Raw genomic sequence first — 19,239 nt, 5'->3', positions numbered from 1 at the left:
ACTATGGACATACAGGTGATAGAAATGTAACTCTATACCTACCTGTATGGCCATAGTAGAGGTCTGATGGGAATCTGTCCCCCCTGGGAGATATCTGACCTCTACTATGGACATACAGGTGATAGAAATGTAACTCTATACCTACCTGTATGGCCATAGTAGAGGTCTGATGGGAATCTGTCCCCCCCTGGGAGATATCTGACCTCTACTATGGGCATACAGGTGATAGAAATGTAACTCTATACCTACCTGTATGGCCATAGTAGAGGTCTGATGGGAATCTGTCCCCCCTGGGAGATATCTGACCTCTACTATGGGCATACAGGTGATAGAAATGTAACTCTATACCTACCTGTATGGCCATAGTAGAGGTCTGATGGGAGTCTGCCCCCCCTGGAAGATATCTGACCTCTACTATGGGCATACAGGTGATAGAAATGTAACTCTATACCTACCTGTATGGCCATAGTAGAGGTCTGATGGGAGTCTGTCCCCCCTGGGAGATATCTGACCTCTACTATGGGCATACAGGTGATAGAAATGTAACTCTATACCTACCTGTATGGCCATAGTAGAGGTCTGATGGGAGTCTGTCCTCCCTGGGAGATATCTGACCTCTACTATGGGCATACAGGTGATAGAAATGTAACTCTATACCTACCTGTATGGCCATAGTAGAGGTCTGATGGGAGTCTGTCCTCCCTGGGAGATATCTGACCTCTACTATGGGCATACAGGTGATAGAAATGTATCTCTATACCTCCCTGTATGGCCATAGTAGAGGTCTGATGGGAGTCTGTCCTCCCTGGGAGATATCTGACCTCTACTATGGGCATACAGGTGATAGAAATGTAACTCTATACCTACCTGTATGGCCATAGTAGAGGTCTGATGGGAGTCTGTCCCCCCTGGGAGATATCTGACCTCTACTATGGCCATACAGGTGATAGAAATGTAACTCTATACCTACCTGTATGGCCATAGTAGAGGTCTGATGGGAGTCTGTCCCCCCTGGGAGATATCTGACCTCTACTATGGACATACAGGTGATAGAAATGTAACTCTATACCTACCTGTATGGCCATAGTAGAGGTCTGATGGGAGTCTGCCCCCCCTGGAAGATATCTGACCTCTACTATGGGCATACAGGTGATAGAAATGTAACTCTATACCTACCTGTATGGCCATAGTAGAGGTCTGATGGGAATCTGTCCCCCCTGGGAGATATCAGACCTCTACTATGGACACACAGATGATAGAAATGTAACTCTATACCTACCTGTATGGCCATAGTAGAGGTCTGATGGGAGTCTGTCCCCCCTGGGAGATATCTGACCTCTACTATGGGCATACAGGTGATAGAAATGTAACTCTATACCTACCTGTATGGCCATAGTAGAGGTCTGATGGGAGTCTGTCCCCCCTGGGAGATATCTGACCTCTACTATGTACATACAGGTGATAGAAATGTAACTCTATACCTACCTGTATGGCTCATAGTAGAGGTCTGATGGGAATCTGTCCCCTCTGGGAGATATCTGACCTCTACTATGGGCATACAGGTGATAGAAATGTAACTCTATACCTACCTGTATGGCTCATAGTAGAGGTCTGATGGGAATCTGTCCCCCCTGGGAGATATCTGATCTCTACTATGGACATACAGGTGATAGAAATGTAACTCTATACCTACCTGTATGGCCATAGTAGAGGTCTGATGGGAGTCTGTCCCCCCTGGGAGATACCTGACCTCTACTATGGCCATACAGGTGATAGAAATGTAACTCTATACCTACCTGTATGGCCATAGTAGAGGTCTGATGGGAGTCTGTCCCCCTGGGAGATATCTGACCTCTACTATGGGCATACAGGTGATAGAAATGTAACTCTATACCTACCTCTATGGCTCATAGTAGAGGTCTGATGGGAATCTGTCCCCCCTGGGAGATATCTGACCTCTACTATGGCCATACAGGTGATAGAAATGTAACTCTATACCTACCTCTATGGCTCATAGTAGAGGTCTGATGGGAATCTGTCCCCCCTGGGAGATATCTGACCTCTACTATGGCCATACAGGTGATAGAAATGTAACTCTATACCTACCTGTATGGCCATAGTAGAGGTCTGATGGGAATCTGTCCCTCCTGGGAGATATCTGACCTCTACTATGGGCATACAGGTGATAGAAATGTAACTCTATACCTACCTGTATGGCCATAGTAGAGGTCTGATGGGAGTCTGTCCCACCTGGGAGATATCTGACCTCTACTATGGCCATACAGGTGATAGAAATGTAACTCTATACCTACCTGTATGGCCATAGTATAGGTCTGATGGGAATCTGTCCCTCCTGGGAGATATCTGACCTCTACTATGGGCATACAGGTGATAGAAATGTAACTCTATACCTACCTGTATGGCCATAGTAGAGGTCTGATGGGAGTCTGTCCCCCTGGGAGATATCTGACCTCTACTATGGGCATACAGGTGATAGAAATGTAACTCTATACCTACCTCTATGGCTCATAGTAGAGGTCTGATGGGAATCTGTCCCCCCTGGGAGATATCTGACCTCTACTATGGCCATACAGGTGATAAAAATGTAACTCTATACCTACCTGTATGGCCATAGTAGAGGTCTGATGGGAATCTGTCCCTCCTGGGAGTTATCTGACCTCTACTATGGGCATACAGGTGATAGAAATGTAACTCTATAACTACCTGTATGGCCATAGTAGAGGTCTGATGGGAGTCTGTCCCACCTGGGAGATATCTGACCTCTACTATGGCCATACAGGTGATAGAAATGTAACTCTATACCTACCTGTATGGCCATAGTAGAGGTCTGATGGGAATCTGTCCCTCCTGGGAGATATCTGACCTCTACTATGGGCATACAGGTGATAGAAATGTAACTCTATACCTACCTGTATGGCCATAGTAGAGGTCTGATGGGAATCTGTCCCCCCTGGGAGATATCTGACCTCTACTATGGCCATACAGGTGATAGAAATGTAACTCTATACCTACCTGTATGGCCATAGTAGAGGTCTGATGGGAATCTGTCCCTCCTGGGAGATATCTGACCTCTACTATGGGCATACAGGTGATAGAAATGTAACTCTATACCTACCTGTATGGCCATAGTAGAGATCTGATGGGAGTCTGTCCCACCTGGGAGATATCTGACCTCTACTATGGATATACAGGTGATAGAAATGTAACTCTATACCTACCTGTATGGCCATAGTAGAGGTCTGATGGGAATCTGTCCCTCCTGAGAGATATCTGACCTCTACTATGGGCATACAGGTGATAGAAATGTAACTCTATACCTACCTGTATGGCCATAGTAGAGGTCTGATGGGAATCTGTCCCTCCTGGGAGATATCTGACCTCTACTATGGGCATACAGGTGACAGAAATGTAACTCTATACCTACGTGTATGGCCCATAGTAGAGGTCTGATGGGAGTCTGTCCCCCCTGGGAGATATCTGACCTCTACTATGGGCATACAGGTGATAGAAATGTAACTCTATACCTACCTGTATGACCATAGTAGAGGTCTGATGGGAGTCTGTCCCCCCTGGGAGATATCTGACCTCTACTATGGACATACAGGTGATAGAAATGTAACTCTATACCTACCTGTATGGCCATAGTAGAGGTCTGATGGGAATCTGTCCCTCCTGGGAGATATCTGACCTCTACTACGGACATACAGGTGATAGAAATGTAACTCTATACCTACCTGTATGGCCATAGTAGAGGTCTGATGGGAATCTGTCCCCCCTGGGAGATATCTGACCTCTACTATGGACATACAGGTGATAGAAATGTAACTCTATACCTACCTGTATGGCGCATAGTAGAGGTCTGATGGGAGTCTGTCCCCCCTGGGAGATATCTGACCTCTACTATGGGCATACAGGTGATAGAAATGTAACTCTATACCTACCTGTATGGCCATAGTAGAGGTTTGATGGGAGTCTGTCCCCCCTGGGAGATATCTGACCTCTACTATGGACATACAGGTGATAGAAATGTAACTCTATACCTACCTGTATGGCCATAGTAGAGGTCTGATGGGAGTCTGTCCCTCCTGGGAGATATCTGACCTCTACTATGGACATACAGGTGATAGAAATGTAACTCTATACCTACCTGTATGGCCATAGTAGAGGTCTGATGGGAATCTGTCCCCCCTGGGAGATATCTGACCTCTACTATGGGCATACAGGTGATAGAAATGTAACTCTATACCTACCTGTATGGCCATAGTAGAGGTCTGATGGGAATCTGTCCCCCCCTGGGAGATATCTGACCTCTACTATGGGCATACAGGTGATAGAAATGTAACTCTATACCTACCTGTATGGCCATAGTAGAGGTCTGATGGGAATCTGTCCCCCCCTGGGAGATATCTGACCTCTACTATGGGCATACAGGTGATAGAAATGTAACTCTATACCTACCTGTATGGCCATAGTAGAGGTCTGATGGGAGTCTGTCCCCCCTGGGAGATACCTGACCTCTACTATGGCCATACAGGTGATAGAAATGTAACTCTATACCTACCTGTATGGCCATAGTAGAGGTCTGATGGGAGTCTGTCCCCCTGGGAGATATCTGACCTCTACTATGGGCATACAGGTGATAGAAATGTAACTCTATACCTACCTCTATGGCTCATAGTAGAGGTCTGATGGGAATCTGTCCCCCCTGGGAGATATCTGACCTCTACTATGGCCATACAGGTGATAGAAATGTAACTCTATACCTACCTGTATGGCCATAGTAGAGGTCTGATGGGAATCTGTCCCTCCTGGGAGATATCTGACCTCTACTATGGGCATACAGGTGATAGAAATGTAACTCTATACCTACCTGTATGGCCATAGTAGAGGTCTGATGGGAGTCTGTCCCACCTGGGAGATATCTGACCTCTACTATGGCCATACAGGTGATAGAAATGTAACTCTATACCTACCTGTATGGCCATAGTAGAGGTCTGATGGGAATCTGTCCCTCCTGGGAGATATCTGACCTCTACTATGGGCATACAGGTGATAGAAATGTAACTCTATACCTACCTGTATGGCCATAGTAGAGGTCTGATGGGAGTCTGTCCCCCTGGGAGATATCTGACCTCTACTATGGGCATACAGGTGATAGAAATGTAACTCTATACCTACCTCTATGGCTCATAGTAGAGGTCTGATGGGAATCTGTCCCCCCTGGGAGATATCTGACCTCTACTATGGCCATACAGGTGATAGAAATGTAACTCTATACCTACCTGTATGGCCATAGTAGAGGTCTGATGGGAATCTGTCCCTCCTGGGAGTTATCTGACCTCTACTATGGGCATACAGGTGATAGAAATGTAACTCTATACCTACCTGTATGGCCATAGTAGAGGTCTGATGGGAGTCTGTCCCACCTGGGAGATATCTGACCTCTACTATGGCCATACAGGTGATAGAAATGTAACTCTATACCTACCTGTATGGCCATAGTAGAGGTCTGATGGGAATCTGTCCCTCCTGGGAGATATCTGACCTCTACTATGGGCATACAGGTGATAGAAATGTAACTCTATACCTACCTGTATGGCCATAGTAGAGGTCTGATGGGAATCTGTCCCCCCTGGGAGATATCTGACCTCTACTATGGCCATACAGGTGATAGAAATGTAACTCTATACCTACCTGTATGGCCATAGTAGAGGTCTGATGGGAATCTGTCCCTCCTGGGAGATATCTGACCTCTACTATGGGCATACAGGTGATAGAAATGTAACTCTATACCTACCTGTATGGCCATAGTAGAGATCTGATGGGAGTCTGTCCCACCTGGGAGATATCTGACCTCTACTATGGATATACAGGTGATAGAAATGTAACTCTATACCTACCTGTATGGCCATAGTAGAGGTCTGATGGGAATCTGTCCCTCCTGAGAGATATCTGACCTCTACTATGGGCATACAGGTGATAGAAATGTAACTCTATACCTACCTGTATGGCCATAGTAGAGGTCTGATGGGAATCTGTCCCTCCTGGGAGATATCTGACCTCTACTATGGGCATACAGGTGACAGAAATGTAACTCTATACCTACGTGTATGGCCCATAGTAGAGGTCTGATGGGAGTCTGTCCCCCCTGGGAGATATCTGACCTCTACTATGGGCATACAGGTGATAGAAATGTAACTCTATACCTACCTGTATGACCATAGTAGAGGTCTGATGGGAGTCTGTCCCCCCTGGGAGATATCTGACCTCTACTATGGACATACAGGTGATAGAAATGTAACTCTATACCTACCTGTATGGCCATAGTAGAGGTCTGATGGGAATCTGTCCCTCCTGGGAGATATCTGACCTCTACTATGGACATACAGGTGATAGAAATGTAACTCTATACCTACCTGTATGGCCATAGTAGAGGTCTGATGGGAATCTGTCCCCCCTGGGAGATATCTGACCTCTACTATGGACATACAGGTGATAGAAATGTAACTCTATACCTACCTGTATGGCGCATAGTAGAGGTCTGATGGGAGTCTGTCCCCCCTGGGAGATATCTGACCTCTACTATGGGCATACAGGTGATAGAAATGTAACTCTATACCTACCTGTATGGCCATAGTAGAGGTTTGATGGGAGTCTGTCCCCCCTGGGAGATATCTGACCTCTACTATGGACATACAGGTGATAGAAATGTAACTCTATACCTACCTGTATGGCCATAGTAGAGGTCTGATGGGAGTCTGTCCCTCCTGGGAGATATCTGACCTCTACTATGGACATACAGGTGATAGAAATGTAACTCTATACCTACCTGTATGGCCATAGTAGAGGTCTGATGGGAATCTGTCCCCCCTGGGAGATATCTGACCTCTACTATGGGCATACAGGTGATAGAAATGTAACTCTATACCTACCTGTATGGCCATAGTAGAGGTCTGATGGGAATCTGTCCCCCCCTGGGAGATATCTGACCTCTACTATGGGCATACAGGTGATAGAAATGTAACTCTATACCTACCTGTATGGCCATAGTAGAGCTCTGATGGGAATCTGTCCCCCCCTGGGAGATATCTGACCTCTACTATGGGCATACAGGTGATAGAAATGTAACTCTATACCTACCTGTATGGCCATAATAGAGGTCTGATGGGAATCTGTACCCCCTGGGAAATATCTGACCTCTACTATGGACATACAGGTGATAGAAATGTAACTGTATACCTCCCTGTATGGCCATAGTAGAGGTCAGATGGGAATCTGTCCCCCCTGGGAGATATCTGACCTCTACTATGGACATACAGGTGATAGAAATGTAACTCTATACCTACCTGTATGGCCATAGTAGAGGTCTGATGGGAATCTGTCCCCCCCTGGGAGATATCTGACCTCTACTATGGGCATACAGGTGATAGAAATGTAACTCTATACCTACCTCTATGGCCATAGTAGAGGTCTGATGGGAATCTGTCCCCCCCTGGGAGATATCTGACCTCTACTATGGGCATACAGGTGCTAGAAATGTAACTCTATACCTCCCTGTATGGCCATAGTAGAGGTCTGATGGGAGTCTGTCCCCCCTGGGAGATATCTGACCTCTACTATGGGCATACAGGTGATAGAAATGTAACTCTATACCTACCTGTATGGCCATAGTAGAGGTCTGATGGGAGTCTGCCCCCCCTGGAAGATATCTGACCTCTACTATGGGCATACAGGTGATAGAAATGTAACTCTATACCTACCTGTATGGCCATAGTAGAGGTCTGATGGGAGTCTGTCCCCCCTGGGAGATATCTGACCTCTACTATGGCCATACAGGTGATAGAAATGTAACTCTATACCTACCTGTATGGCCATAGTAGAGGTCTGATGGGAGTCTGTCCCCCCTGGGAGATATCTGACCTCTACTATGGACATACAGGTGATAGAAATGTAACTCTATACCTACCTGTATGGCCATAGTAGAGGTCTGATGGGAATCTGTCCCTCCTGGGAGATATCTGACCTCTACTATGGGCATACAGGTGATAGAAATGTAACTCTATACCTACCTGTATGGCCATAGTAGAGGTCTGATGGGAATCTGTGCCCCCTGGGAGATATCTGACCTCTACTATGGACATACAGGTGATAGGAATGTAACTCTATACCTACCTGTATGGCCATAGTAGAGGTCTGATGGGAGTCTGTCCCCCCTGGGAGATATCTGACCTCCACTATGGGCATACAGGTGATAGAAATGTAACTCTATACCTACCTGTATGGCCATAGTAGAGGTCTGATGGGAATCAGTCCCCCCTGGGAGATATCTGACCTCTACTATGGACATACAGGTGATAGAAATGTAACTCTATACCTACCTGTATGGCCATAGTAGCGGTCTGATGGGAATCTGTCCTCCCTGGGAGATATCTGACCTCTACTATGGGCATACAGGTTATAGAAATGTAACTCTATACCTACCTGTATGGCCATAGTAGAGGTCTGATGGGAGTCTGTCCCCCCTGGGAGATATCTGACCTCTACTATGGGCATACAGGTGATAGAAATGTAACTCTATACCTACCTGTATGGCCATAGTAGAGGTCTGATGGGAATCTGTCCCCCCTGGGAGATATCTGACCTCTACTATGGACATATAGGTGATAGAAATGTAACTCTATACCTACCTGTATGGCCATAGTAGAGGTCTGATGGGAGTCTGTCCCCCCTGGGAGATATCTGACCTCTACTATGGGCATACAGGTGATAGAAATGTAACTCTATACCTACCTGTATGGCCATAGTAGAAGTCTGATGGGAATCTGTCCCCTCTGGGAGATATCTGACCTATACTATGGGCATACAGGTGATAGAAATGTAACTCTATACCTACCTGTATGGCCATAGTAGAGGTCTGATGGGAGTCTGTCCCCCCTGGGAGATATCTGACCTCTACTATGGGCATACAGGTGATAGAAATGTAACTCTATACCTACCTGTATGGCCATAGTAGAGGTCTGATGGGAGTCTGTCCCCCCTGGGAGATATCTGACCTCTACTATGGGCATACAGGTGATAGAAATGTAACTCTATACCTACCTGTATGGCCATAGTAGAGGTCTGATGGGAGTCTGTCCCCCCTGGGAGATATCTGACCTCTACTATGGACATACAGGTGATAGAAATGTATCTCTATACCTACCTGTATGGCCATAGTAGAGGTCTGATGGGAGTCTGTCCCCCCTGGGAGATATCTGACCTCTACTATGTGCATACAGGTGATAGAAATGTAACTCTATACCTACCTGTATGTCCATAGTAGAGGTCTGATGGGAGTCTGTCCCCCCTGGGAGATATATGACCTCTACTATGGGCATACAGGTGATAGAAATGTAACTCTATACCTACCTGTATGGCTCATAGTAGAGGTCTGATGGGAATCTGTCCCCCCTGGGAGATATCTGACCTCTACTATGGGCATACAGGTGATAGAAATGTAACTCTATACCTACCTGTATGGACATAGTAGAGGTCTGATGGGAATCTGTCCCCCCTGGGAGATATCTGACCTCTACTATGGGCATACAGGTGATAGAAATGTAACTCTATACCTAACTGTATGGCCATAGTAGAGGTCTGATGGGAGTCTGTCCCCCCTGGGAGATATCTGACTTCTACTATGGCCATACAGGTGATAGAAATGTAACTCTATACCTACCTGTATGGCCATAGTAGAGGTCTGATGGGAATCTGTCCTCCCTGGGAGATATCTGACCTCTACAATGGGCATACAGGTGATAGAAATGTAACTCTATACCTACCTGTATGGCCATAGTAGAGGTCTGATGGGAGTCTGTCCCCCCTGGGAGATATCTGACCTCTACTATGGACATACAGGTGATAGAAATGTAACTCTATACCTACCTGTATGGCCATAGTAGAGGTCTGATGGGAGTCTGTCCCCCCTGGGAGATATCTGACCTCTACTATGGGCATACAGGTGATAGAAATGTAACTCTATACCTACCTGTATGGCCATAGTAGAGGTCTGATGGGAATCTGTCCCCCCTGGGAGATATCTGACCTCTACTATGGACATACAGGTGATAGAAATGTAACTCTATACCTACCTGTATGGCCATAGTAGAGGTCTGATGGGAATCTGTCCCCCCTGGGAGATATCTGACCTCTACTATGGACATACAGGTGATAGAAATGTAACTCTATACCTACCTGTATGGCCATAGTAGAGGTCTGATGGGAATCTGTCCCCCCTGGGAGATATCTGACCTCTACTATGGACATACAGGTGATAGAAATGTAACTCTATACCTACCTGTATGGCCATAGTAGAGGTCTGATGGGAGTCTGTCCCTCCTGGGAGATATCTGACCTCTACTATGGACATACAGGTGATAGAAATGTAACTCTATACCTACCTGTATGGCCATAGTAGAGGTCTGATGGGAATCTGTCCCCCCTGGGAGATATCTCACCTCTACTATGGACATACAGGTGATAGAAATGTAACTCTATACCTACCTGTATGGCCATAGTAGAAGTCTGATGGGAATCTGTCCCCCCTGGGAGATATCTCACCTCTACTATGGACATACAGGTGATAGAAATGTAACTCTATACCTACCTGTATGGCCATAGTAGAAGTCTGATGGGAATCTGTCCCCCTGGGAGATATCTCACCTCTACTATGGACATACAGGTGATAGAAAATTAACTCTATACCTACCTGTATGGCCATAGTAGAGGTCTGATGGGAATCTGTCCCCCCTGGGAGATATCTCACCTCTACTATGGACATACAGGTGATAGAAATGTAACTCTATACCTACCTGTATGGCCATAGTAGAGGTCTGATGGGAGTCTGTCCCTCCTGGGAGATATCTGACCTCTACTATGGACATACAGGTGATAGAAATGTAACTCTATACCTACCTGTATGGCCATAGTAGAGGTCTGATGGGAATCTGTCCCTCCTGGGAGATATCTGACCTCTACTATGGGCATACAGGTGATAGAAATGTAACTCTATATCTACCTGTATGGCCATAGTAGAGGTCTGATGGGAATCTGTCCCTCCTGGTAGATATCTGACCTCTACTATGGACATACAGGTGATAGAAATGTAACTCTATACCTACCTGTATGGCCATAGTAGAGGTCTGATGGGAATCTGTCCCCCCTGGGAGATATCTGACCTCTACTATGGGCATACAGGTGATAGAAATGTAACTCTATACCTACCTGTATGGCCATAGTAGAGGTCTGATGGGAGTCTGTCCTCCCAGGGAGATATCTGACCTCTACTATGGGCATACAGGTGATAGAAATGTAACTCTATACCTACCTGTATGGCCATAGTAGAGGTCTGATGGGAGTCTGTCCCCCCTGGGAGATATCTGACCTCTACTATGGACATACTGGTAATAGAAATGTAACTCTATACCTACCTGTATGGCCATAGTAGAGGTATGATGGGAGTCTGTCCCCCCTGGAGATATCTGACCTCTACTATGGCCATACAGGTGATAGAAATGTAACTCTATACCTACCTGTATGGCCATAGTAGAGGTCTGATGGGAATCTGTCCCCCCTGGGAGATATCTCACCTCTACTATGGACATACAGGTGATAGAAATGTAACTCTATACCTACCTGTATGGCCATAGTAGAAGTCTGATGGGAATCTGTCCCCCCTGGGAGATATCTCACCTCTACTATGGACATACAGGTGATAGAAAATTAACTCTATACCTACCTGTATGGCCATAGTAGAGGTCTGATGGGAATCTGTCCCCCCTGGGAGATATCTCACCTCTACTATGGACATACAGGTGATAGAAATGTAACTCTATACCTACCTGTATGGCCATAGTAGAGGTCTGATGGGAATCTGTCCCCCCTGGGAGATATCTCACCTCTACTATGGACATACAGGTGATAGAAATGTAACTCTATACCTACCTGTATGGCCATAGTAGAGGTCTGATGGGAGTCTGTCCCTCCTGGGAGATATCTGACCTCTACTATGGGCATACAGGTAATAGAAATGTAACTCTATACCTACCTGTATGGCCATAGTAGAGGTCTGATGGGAGTCTGTCACCCCTGGGAGATATCTGACCTCTTCTATGGGCCATACAGGTGATAGAAATGTAACTCTATACCTACCTGTATGGCCATAGTAGAGGTCTGATGGGAATCTGTCCCTCCTGGGAGATATCTGACCTCTACTATGGGCATACAGGTGATAGAAATGTAACTCTATACCTACCTGTATGGCCATAGTAGAGGTCTGATGGGAGTCTGTCACCCCTGGGAGATATCTGACCTCTACTATGGGCCATACAGGTGATAGAAATGTAACTCTATACCTACCTGTATGGCCCATAGTAGAGGTCTGATGGCAATCTGTCCCCCCTGGGAGATATCTGACCTCTACTATGGACAAACAGGTGATAGAAATGTAACTCTATACCTACCTGTATGGCTATAGTAGAGGTCTGATGGGAATCTGTCCCCCCTGGGAGATATCTGACCTCTACTATGGACATACAGGTGATAGAAATGTAACTCTATACCTCCCTGTATGGCCATAGTAGAGGTCTGATGAGAATCTGTCCCTCCTGGGAGATATCTGACCTCTACTATGGACATACAGGTGATAGAAATGTAACTCTATACCTACCTGTATGGCCATAGTAGAAGTCTGATGGAAATCTGTCCCCTCTGGGAGATATCTGACCTATACTATGGGCATACAGGTGATAGAAATGTAACTCTATACCTACCTGTATGGCCATAGTAGAGGTCTGATGGGAGTCTGTCCCCCCTGGGAGATATCTGACCTCTACTATGGGCATACAGGTTATAGAAATGTAACTCTATACCTACCTGTATGGCCATAGTAGAGGTCTGATGGGAGTCTGTCCCCCCTGGGAGATATCTGACCTCTACTATGTGCATACAGGTGATAGAAATGTAACTCTATACCTACCTGTATGGCCATAGTAGAAGTCTGATGGGAATCTGTCCCCCCTGGGAGATATCTCACCTCTACTATGGACATACAGGTGATAGAAAATTAACTCTATACCTACCTGTATGGCCATAGTAGAGGTCTGATGGGAATCTGTCCCTCCTGGGAGATATCTGACCTCTACTATGGACATACAGGTGATAGAAATGTAACTCTATACCTACCTGTATGGCCCATAGTAGAGGTGTGATGGGAGTCTGTCACCCCTGGGAGATATCTGACCTCTACTATGGACATACAGGTGATAGAAATGTAACTCTATACCTACCTGTATGGCCATAGTAGAGGTCTGATGGGAATCTGTCCCCCCTGGGAGATATCTCACCTCTACTATGGACATACAGGTGATAGAAATGTAACTCTATACCTACCTGTATGGCCATAGTAGAAGTCTGATGGGAATCTGTCCCCCCTGGGAGATATCTCACCTCTACTATGGACATACAGGTGATAGAAAATTAACTCTATACCTACCTGTATGGCCATAGTAGAGGTCTGATGGGAATCTGTCCCTCCTGGGAGATATCTGACCTCTACTATGGACATACAGGTGATAGAAATGTAACTCTATACCTACCTGTATGGCCCATAGTAGAGGTGTGATGGGAGTCTGTCACCCCTGGGAGATATCTGACCTCTACTATGGACATACAGGTGATAGAAATGTAACTCTATACCTACCTGTATGGCCATAGTAGAGGTCTGATGGGAATCTGTCCCTCCTGGGAGATATCTGACCTCTACTATGGGCATACAGGTGATAGAAATGTAACTCTATACCTACCTGTATGGCCATAGTAGAGGTCTGATGGGAATCTGTCCCTCCTGGGAGATATCTGACCTCTACTATGGACATACAGGTGATAGAAATGTAACTCTATACCTACCTGTATGGCCATAGTAGAGGTCTGATGGGAATCTTTCCTCCCAGGGAGATATCTGACCTCTACTATGGGCATACAGGTGATAGAAATGTAACTCTATACCTACCTGTATGGCCATAGTAGAGGTCTGATGGGAATCTGTCCCCCCTGGGAGATATCTGACCTCTACTATGGGCATACAGGTGATAGAAATGTAACTCTATACCTACCTGTATGGCCATAGTAGAGGTCTGATGGGAGTCTGTCCCCCTGGGAGATATCTGACCTCTACTATGGGCATACAGGTGATAGAAATGTAACTCTATACCTACCTGTATGGCCATAGTAGAGGTCTGATGGGAGTCTGTCCCCCTGGGAGATATCTGACCTCTACTATGGACATACAGGTGATAGAAATGTAACTCTATACCTACCTGTATGGCCATAGTAGAGGTCTGATGGGAATCTTTCCTCCCAGGGAGATATCTGACCTCTACTATGGGCATACAGGTGACAGAAATGTAACTCTATACCTACCTGTATGGCCATAGTAGAGGTCTGATGGGAATCTGTCCCCCCTGGGAGATATCTGACCTCTACTATGGACATACAGGAGATAGAAATGTAACTCTATACCTACCTGTATGGCCCATAGTAGAGGTCTGATGGGAGTCTGTCCCCCCTGGGAGATATCTGACCTCTACTATGGACATACTGGTAATAGAAATGTAACTCTATACCTACCTGTATGGCCATAGTAGAGGTATGATGGGAGTCTGTCCCCCCTGGAGATATCTGACCTCTAATATGGCCATACAGGTGATAGAAATGTAACTCTATACCTACCTGTATGCCCATAGTAGAGGTGTGATGGGAATCTGTCCCCCCTGGGAGATATCTCACCTCTACTATGGACATACAGGTGATAGAAATGTAACTCTATACCTACCTGTATGGCCCATAGTAGAGGTCTGATGGGAATCTGTCCCCCCTGGGAGATATCTCACCTCTACTATGGACATACAGGTGATAGAAATGTAACTCTATACCTAACTGTATGGCCATAGTAGAGGTCTGATGGGAATCTGTCCCCCCTGGGAGATATCTGACCTCTACTATGGGCATACAGGTGATAGAAATGTAACTCTATACCTACCTGTATGGCCATAGTAGAAGTCTGATGGGAATCTGTCCCCCCTGGGAGATATCTCACCTCTACTATGGACATACAGGTGATAGAAATGTAACTCTATACCTACCTGTATGGCCATAGTAGAAGTCTGATGGGAATCTGTCCCCCCTGGGAGATATCTCACCTCTACTATGGACATACAGGTGATAGAAAATTAACTCTATACCTACCTGTATGGCCATAGTAGAGGTCTGATGGAAATCTGTCCCCCCTGGGAGATATCTCACCTCTACTATGGACATACAGGTGATAGAAATGTAACTCTATACCTACCTGTATGGCCATAGTAGAGGTCTGATGGGAGTCTGTCCCTCCTGGGAGATATCTGACCTCTACTATGGACATACAGGTGATAGAAATGTAACTCTATACCTACCTGTATGGCCATAGTAGAGGTCTGATGGGAGTCTGTCACCCCTGGGAGATATCTGACCTCTTCTATGGGCCATACAGGTGATAGAAATGTAACTCTATACCTACCTGTATGGCCATAGTAGAGGTCTGATGGGAATCTGTCCCTCCTGGGAGATATCTGACCTCTACTATGGGCATACAGGTGATAGAAATGTAACTCTATACCTACCTGTATGGCCATAGTAGAGGTCTGATGGGAGTCTGTCACCCCTGGGAGATATCTGACCTCTACTATGGGCATACAGGTGATAGAAATGTAACTCTATACCTACCTGTATGGCCATAGTAGAGGTCTGATGGGAATCTGTCCCCCCTGGGAGATATCTCACCTCTACTATGGACATACAGGTGATAGAAATGTAACTCTATACCTACCTGTATGGCCATAGTAGAGGTCTGATGGGAATCTGTCCCCCCTGGGAGATATCTGACCTCTACTATGGGCATACAGGTGATAGAAATGTAACTCTATACCTACCTGTATGGCCCATAGTAGAGGTCTGATGGGAATCTGTCCCTCCTGGGAGATATCTGACCTCTACTATGGGCATACAGGTGATAGAAATGTAACTCTATACCTACCTGTATGGCCATAGTAGAGGTCTGATGGGAATCTGTCCCCCCTGGGAGATATCTCACCTCTACTATGGACATACAGGTGATAGAAAAGTAACTCTGTACCTACCTGTATGGCCCATAGTAGAGGTCTGATGGGAATCTGTCCCCCCTGGGAGATATCTCACCTCTACTATGGACATACAGGTGATAGAAATGTAACTCTATACCTACCTGTATGGCCATAGTAGAAGTCTGATGGGAATCTGTCCCCCCTGGGAGATATCTCACCTCTACTATGGACATACAGGTGATAGAAATGTAACTCTATACCTACCTGTATGGCCATAGTAGAAGTCTGATGGGAATCTGTCCCCCCTGGGAGATATCTCACCTCTACTATGGACATACAGGTGATAGAAAATTAACTCTATACCTACCTGTATGGCCATAGTAGAGGTCTGATGGGAATCTGTCCCCCCTGGGAGATATCTCACCTCTACTATGGACATACAGGTGATAGAAATGTAACTCTATACCTACCTGTATGGCCATAGTAGAGGTCTGATGGGAGTCTGTCCCTCCTGGGAGATATCTGACCTCTACTATGGACATACAGGTGATAGAAATGTAACTCTATACCTACCTGTATGGCCCATAGTAGAGGTCTGATGGGAATCTGTCCCCCCTGGGAGATATCTGACCTCTACTATGGGCATACAGGTGATAGAAATGTAACTCTATACCTACCTGTATGGCCATAGTAGAGGTCTGATGGGAATCTGTCCCTCCTGGGAGATATCTGACCTCTACTATGGGCATACAGGTGATAGAAATGTAACTCTATACCTACCTGTATGGCCATAGTAGAGGTCTGATGGGAGTCTGTCACCCCTGGGAGATATCTGACCTCTACTATGGGCCATACAGGTGATAGAAATGTAACTCTATACCTACCTGTATGGCCATAGTAGAGGTCTGATGGCAATCTGTCCCCCCTGGGAGATATCTGACCTCTACTATGGACATACAGGTGATAGAAATGTAACTCTATACCTACCTGTATGGCCATAGTAGAGGTCTGATGGGAATCTGTCCCTCCTGGGAGATATCTGACCTCTACTATGGGCATACAGGTGATAGAAATGTAACTCTATACCTACCTGTATGGCCATAGTAGAGGTCTGATGGGAATCTGTCCCTCCTGGGAGATATCTGACCTCTACTATGGACATACAGGTGATAGAAATGTAACTCTATACCTACCTGTATGGCCATAGTAGAGGTCTGATGGGAATCTGTCCCTCCTGGGAGATATCTGACCTCTACTATGGACATACAGGTGATAGAAATGTAACTCTATACCTACCTGTATGGCCATAGTAGAGGTCTGATGGGAGTCTGTCCCCCCTGGGAGATATCTGACCTCTACTATGGGCATACAGGTGATAGAAATGTAACTCTTTACCTCCCTGTATGGCCATAGTAGAGGTCTGATGAGAATCTGTCCCTCCTGGGAGATATCTGACCTCTACTATGGACATACAGGTGATAGAAATGTAACTCTCTACCTACCTGTATGGCCATAGTAGAAGTCTGATGGGAATCTGTCCCCTCTGGGAGATATCTGACCTATACTATGGGCATACAGGTGATAGAAATGTAACTCTATACCTACCTGTATGGCCATAGTAGAGGTCTGATGGGAGTCTGTCCCCCCTGGGAGATATCTGACCTCTACTATGGGCATACAGGTGATAGAAATGTAACTCTATACCTACCTGTATGGCCATAGTAGAGGTCTGATGGGAGTCTGTCCCCCCTGGGAGATATCTGACCTCTACTATGGGCATACAGGTTATAGAAATGTAACTCTATACCTACCTGTATGGCCATAGTAGAGGTCTGATGGGAGTCTGTCCCCCCTGGGAGATATCTGACCTCTACTATGTGCATACAGGTGATAGAAATGTAACTCTATACCTACCTGTATGGCCATAGTAGAGGTCTGATGGGAATCTGTCCCCCCTGGGAGATATCTGACCTCTACTATGGGCATACAGGTGATAGAAATGTAACTCTATACCTACCTGTATGGCCATAGTAGAGGTCTGATGGGAATCTGTCCCCCCTGGGAGATATCTCACCTCTACTATGGACATACAGGTGATAGAAAAGTAACTCTATACCTACCTGTATGGCCCACAGTAGAGGTCTGATGGGAATCTGTCCCCCCTGGGAGATATCTCACCTCTACTATGGACATACAGGTGATAGAAATGTAACTCTATACCTACCTGTATGGCCATAGTAGAAGTCTGATGGGAATCTGTCCCCCCTGGGAGATATCTCACCTCTACTATGGACATACAGGTGATAGAAAATTAACTCTATACCTACCTGTATGGCCATAGTAGAGGTCTGATGGGAATCTGTCCCCCCTGGGAGATATCTCACCTCTACTATGGACATACAGGTGATAGAAATGTAACTCTATACCTACCTGTATGGCCATAGTAGAGGTCTGATGGGAGTCTGTCCCTCCTGGGAGATATCTGACCTCTACTATGGACATACAGGTGATAGAAATGTAACTCTATACCTACCTGTATGGCCCATAGTAGAGGTCTGATGGGAGTCTGTCACCCCTGGGAGATATCTGACCTCTTCTATGGGCCATACAGGTGATAGAAATGTAACTCTATACCTACTTGTATGGCCATAGTAGAGGTCTGATGGGAGTCTGTCACCCCTGGGAGATATCTGACCTCTTCTATGGGCCATACAGGTGATAGAAATGTAACTCTATACCTACCTGTATGGCCATAGTAGAGGTCTGATGGGAATCTGTCCCTCCTGGGAGATATCTGACCTCTTCTATGGGCCATACAGGTGATAGAAATGTAACTCTATACCTACCTGTATGGCCATAGTAGAGGTCTGATGGGAATCTGTCACCCCTGGGAGATATCTGACCTCTACTATGGGCCATACAGGTGATAGAAATGTAACTCTATACCTACCTGTATGGCCGTAGTAGAGGTCTGATGGGAATCTGTCCCCCCTGGGAGATATCTGACCTCTACTATGGACATACAGGTGATAGAAATGTAACTCTATACCTACCTGTATGGCCA

At 46.0% G+C, this 19,239-nt stretch overlaps 1 protein-coding gene across 2 annotated transcripts in view; it reads right to left on the bottom strand.

Annotated features, from left to right (window-relative positions):
- The window catches only part of LOC141169943 (uncharacterized), a 183,256-nt gene that overhangs the window by 129,842 nt on the left and 34,175 nt on the right, over positions 1-19,239 (bottom strand). The window lies entirely within an intron of this gene.

The sequence above is a fragment of the Phyllobates terribilis genome, unplaced genomic scaffold (assembly GCF_046119375.1).
Source record: "Phyllobates terribilis strain yellow unplaced genomic scaffold, ASM4611937v1 Scaffold_1__5_contigs__length_1240528914, whole genome shotgun sequence".
Classification (NCBI taxonomy): domain Eukaryota; kingdom Metazoa; phylum Chordata; class Amphibia; order Anura; family Dendrobatidae; genus Phyllobates; species Phyllobates terribilis.
This window is presented reverse-complemented; position numbering and strand designations above follow the sequence as displayed.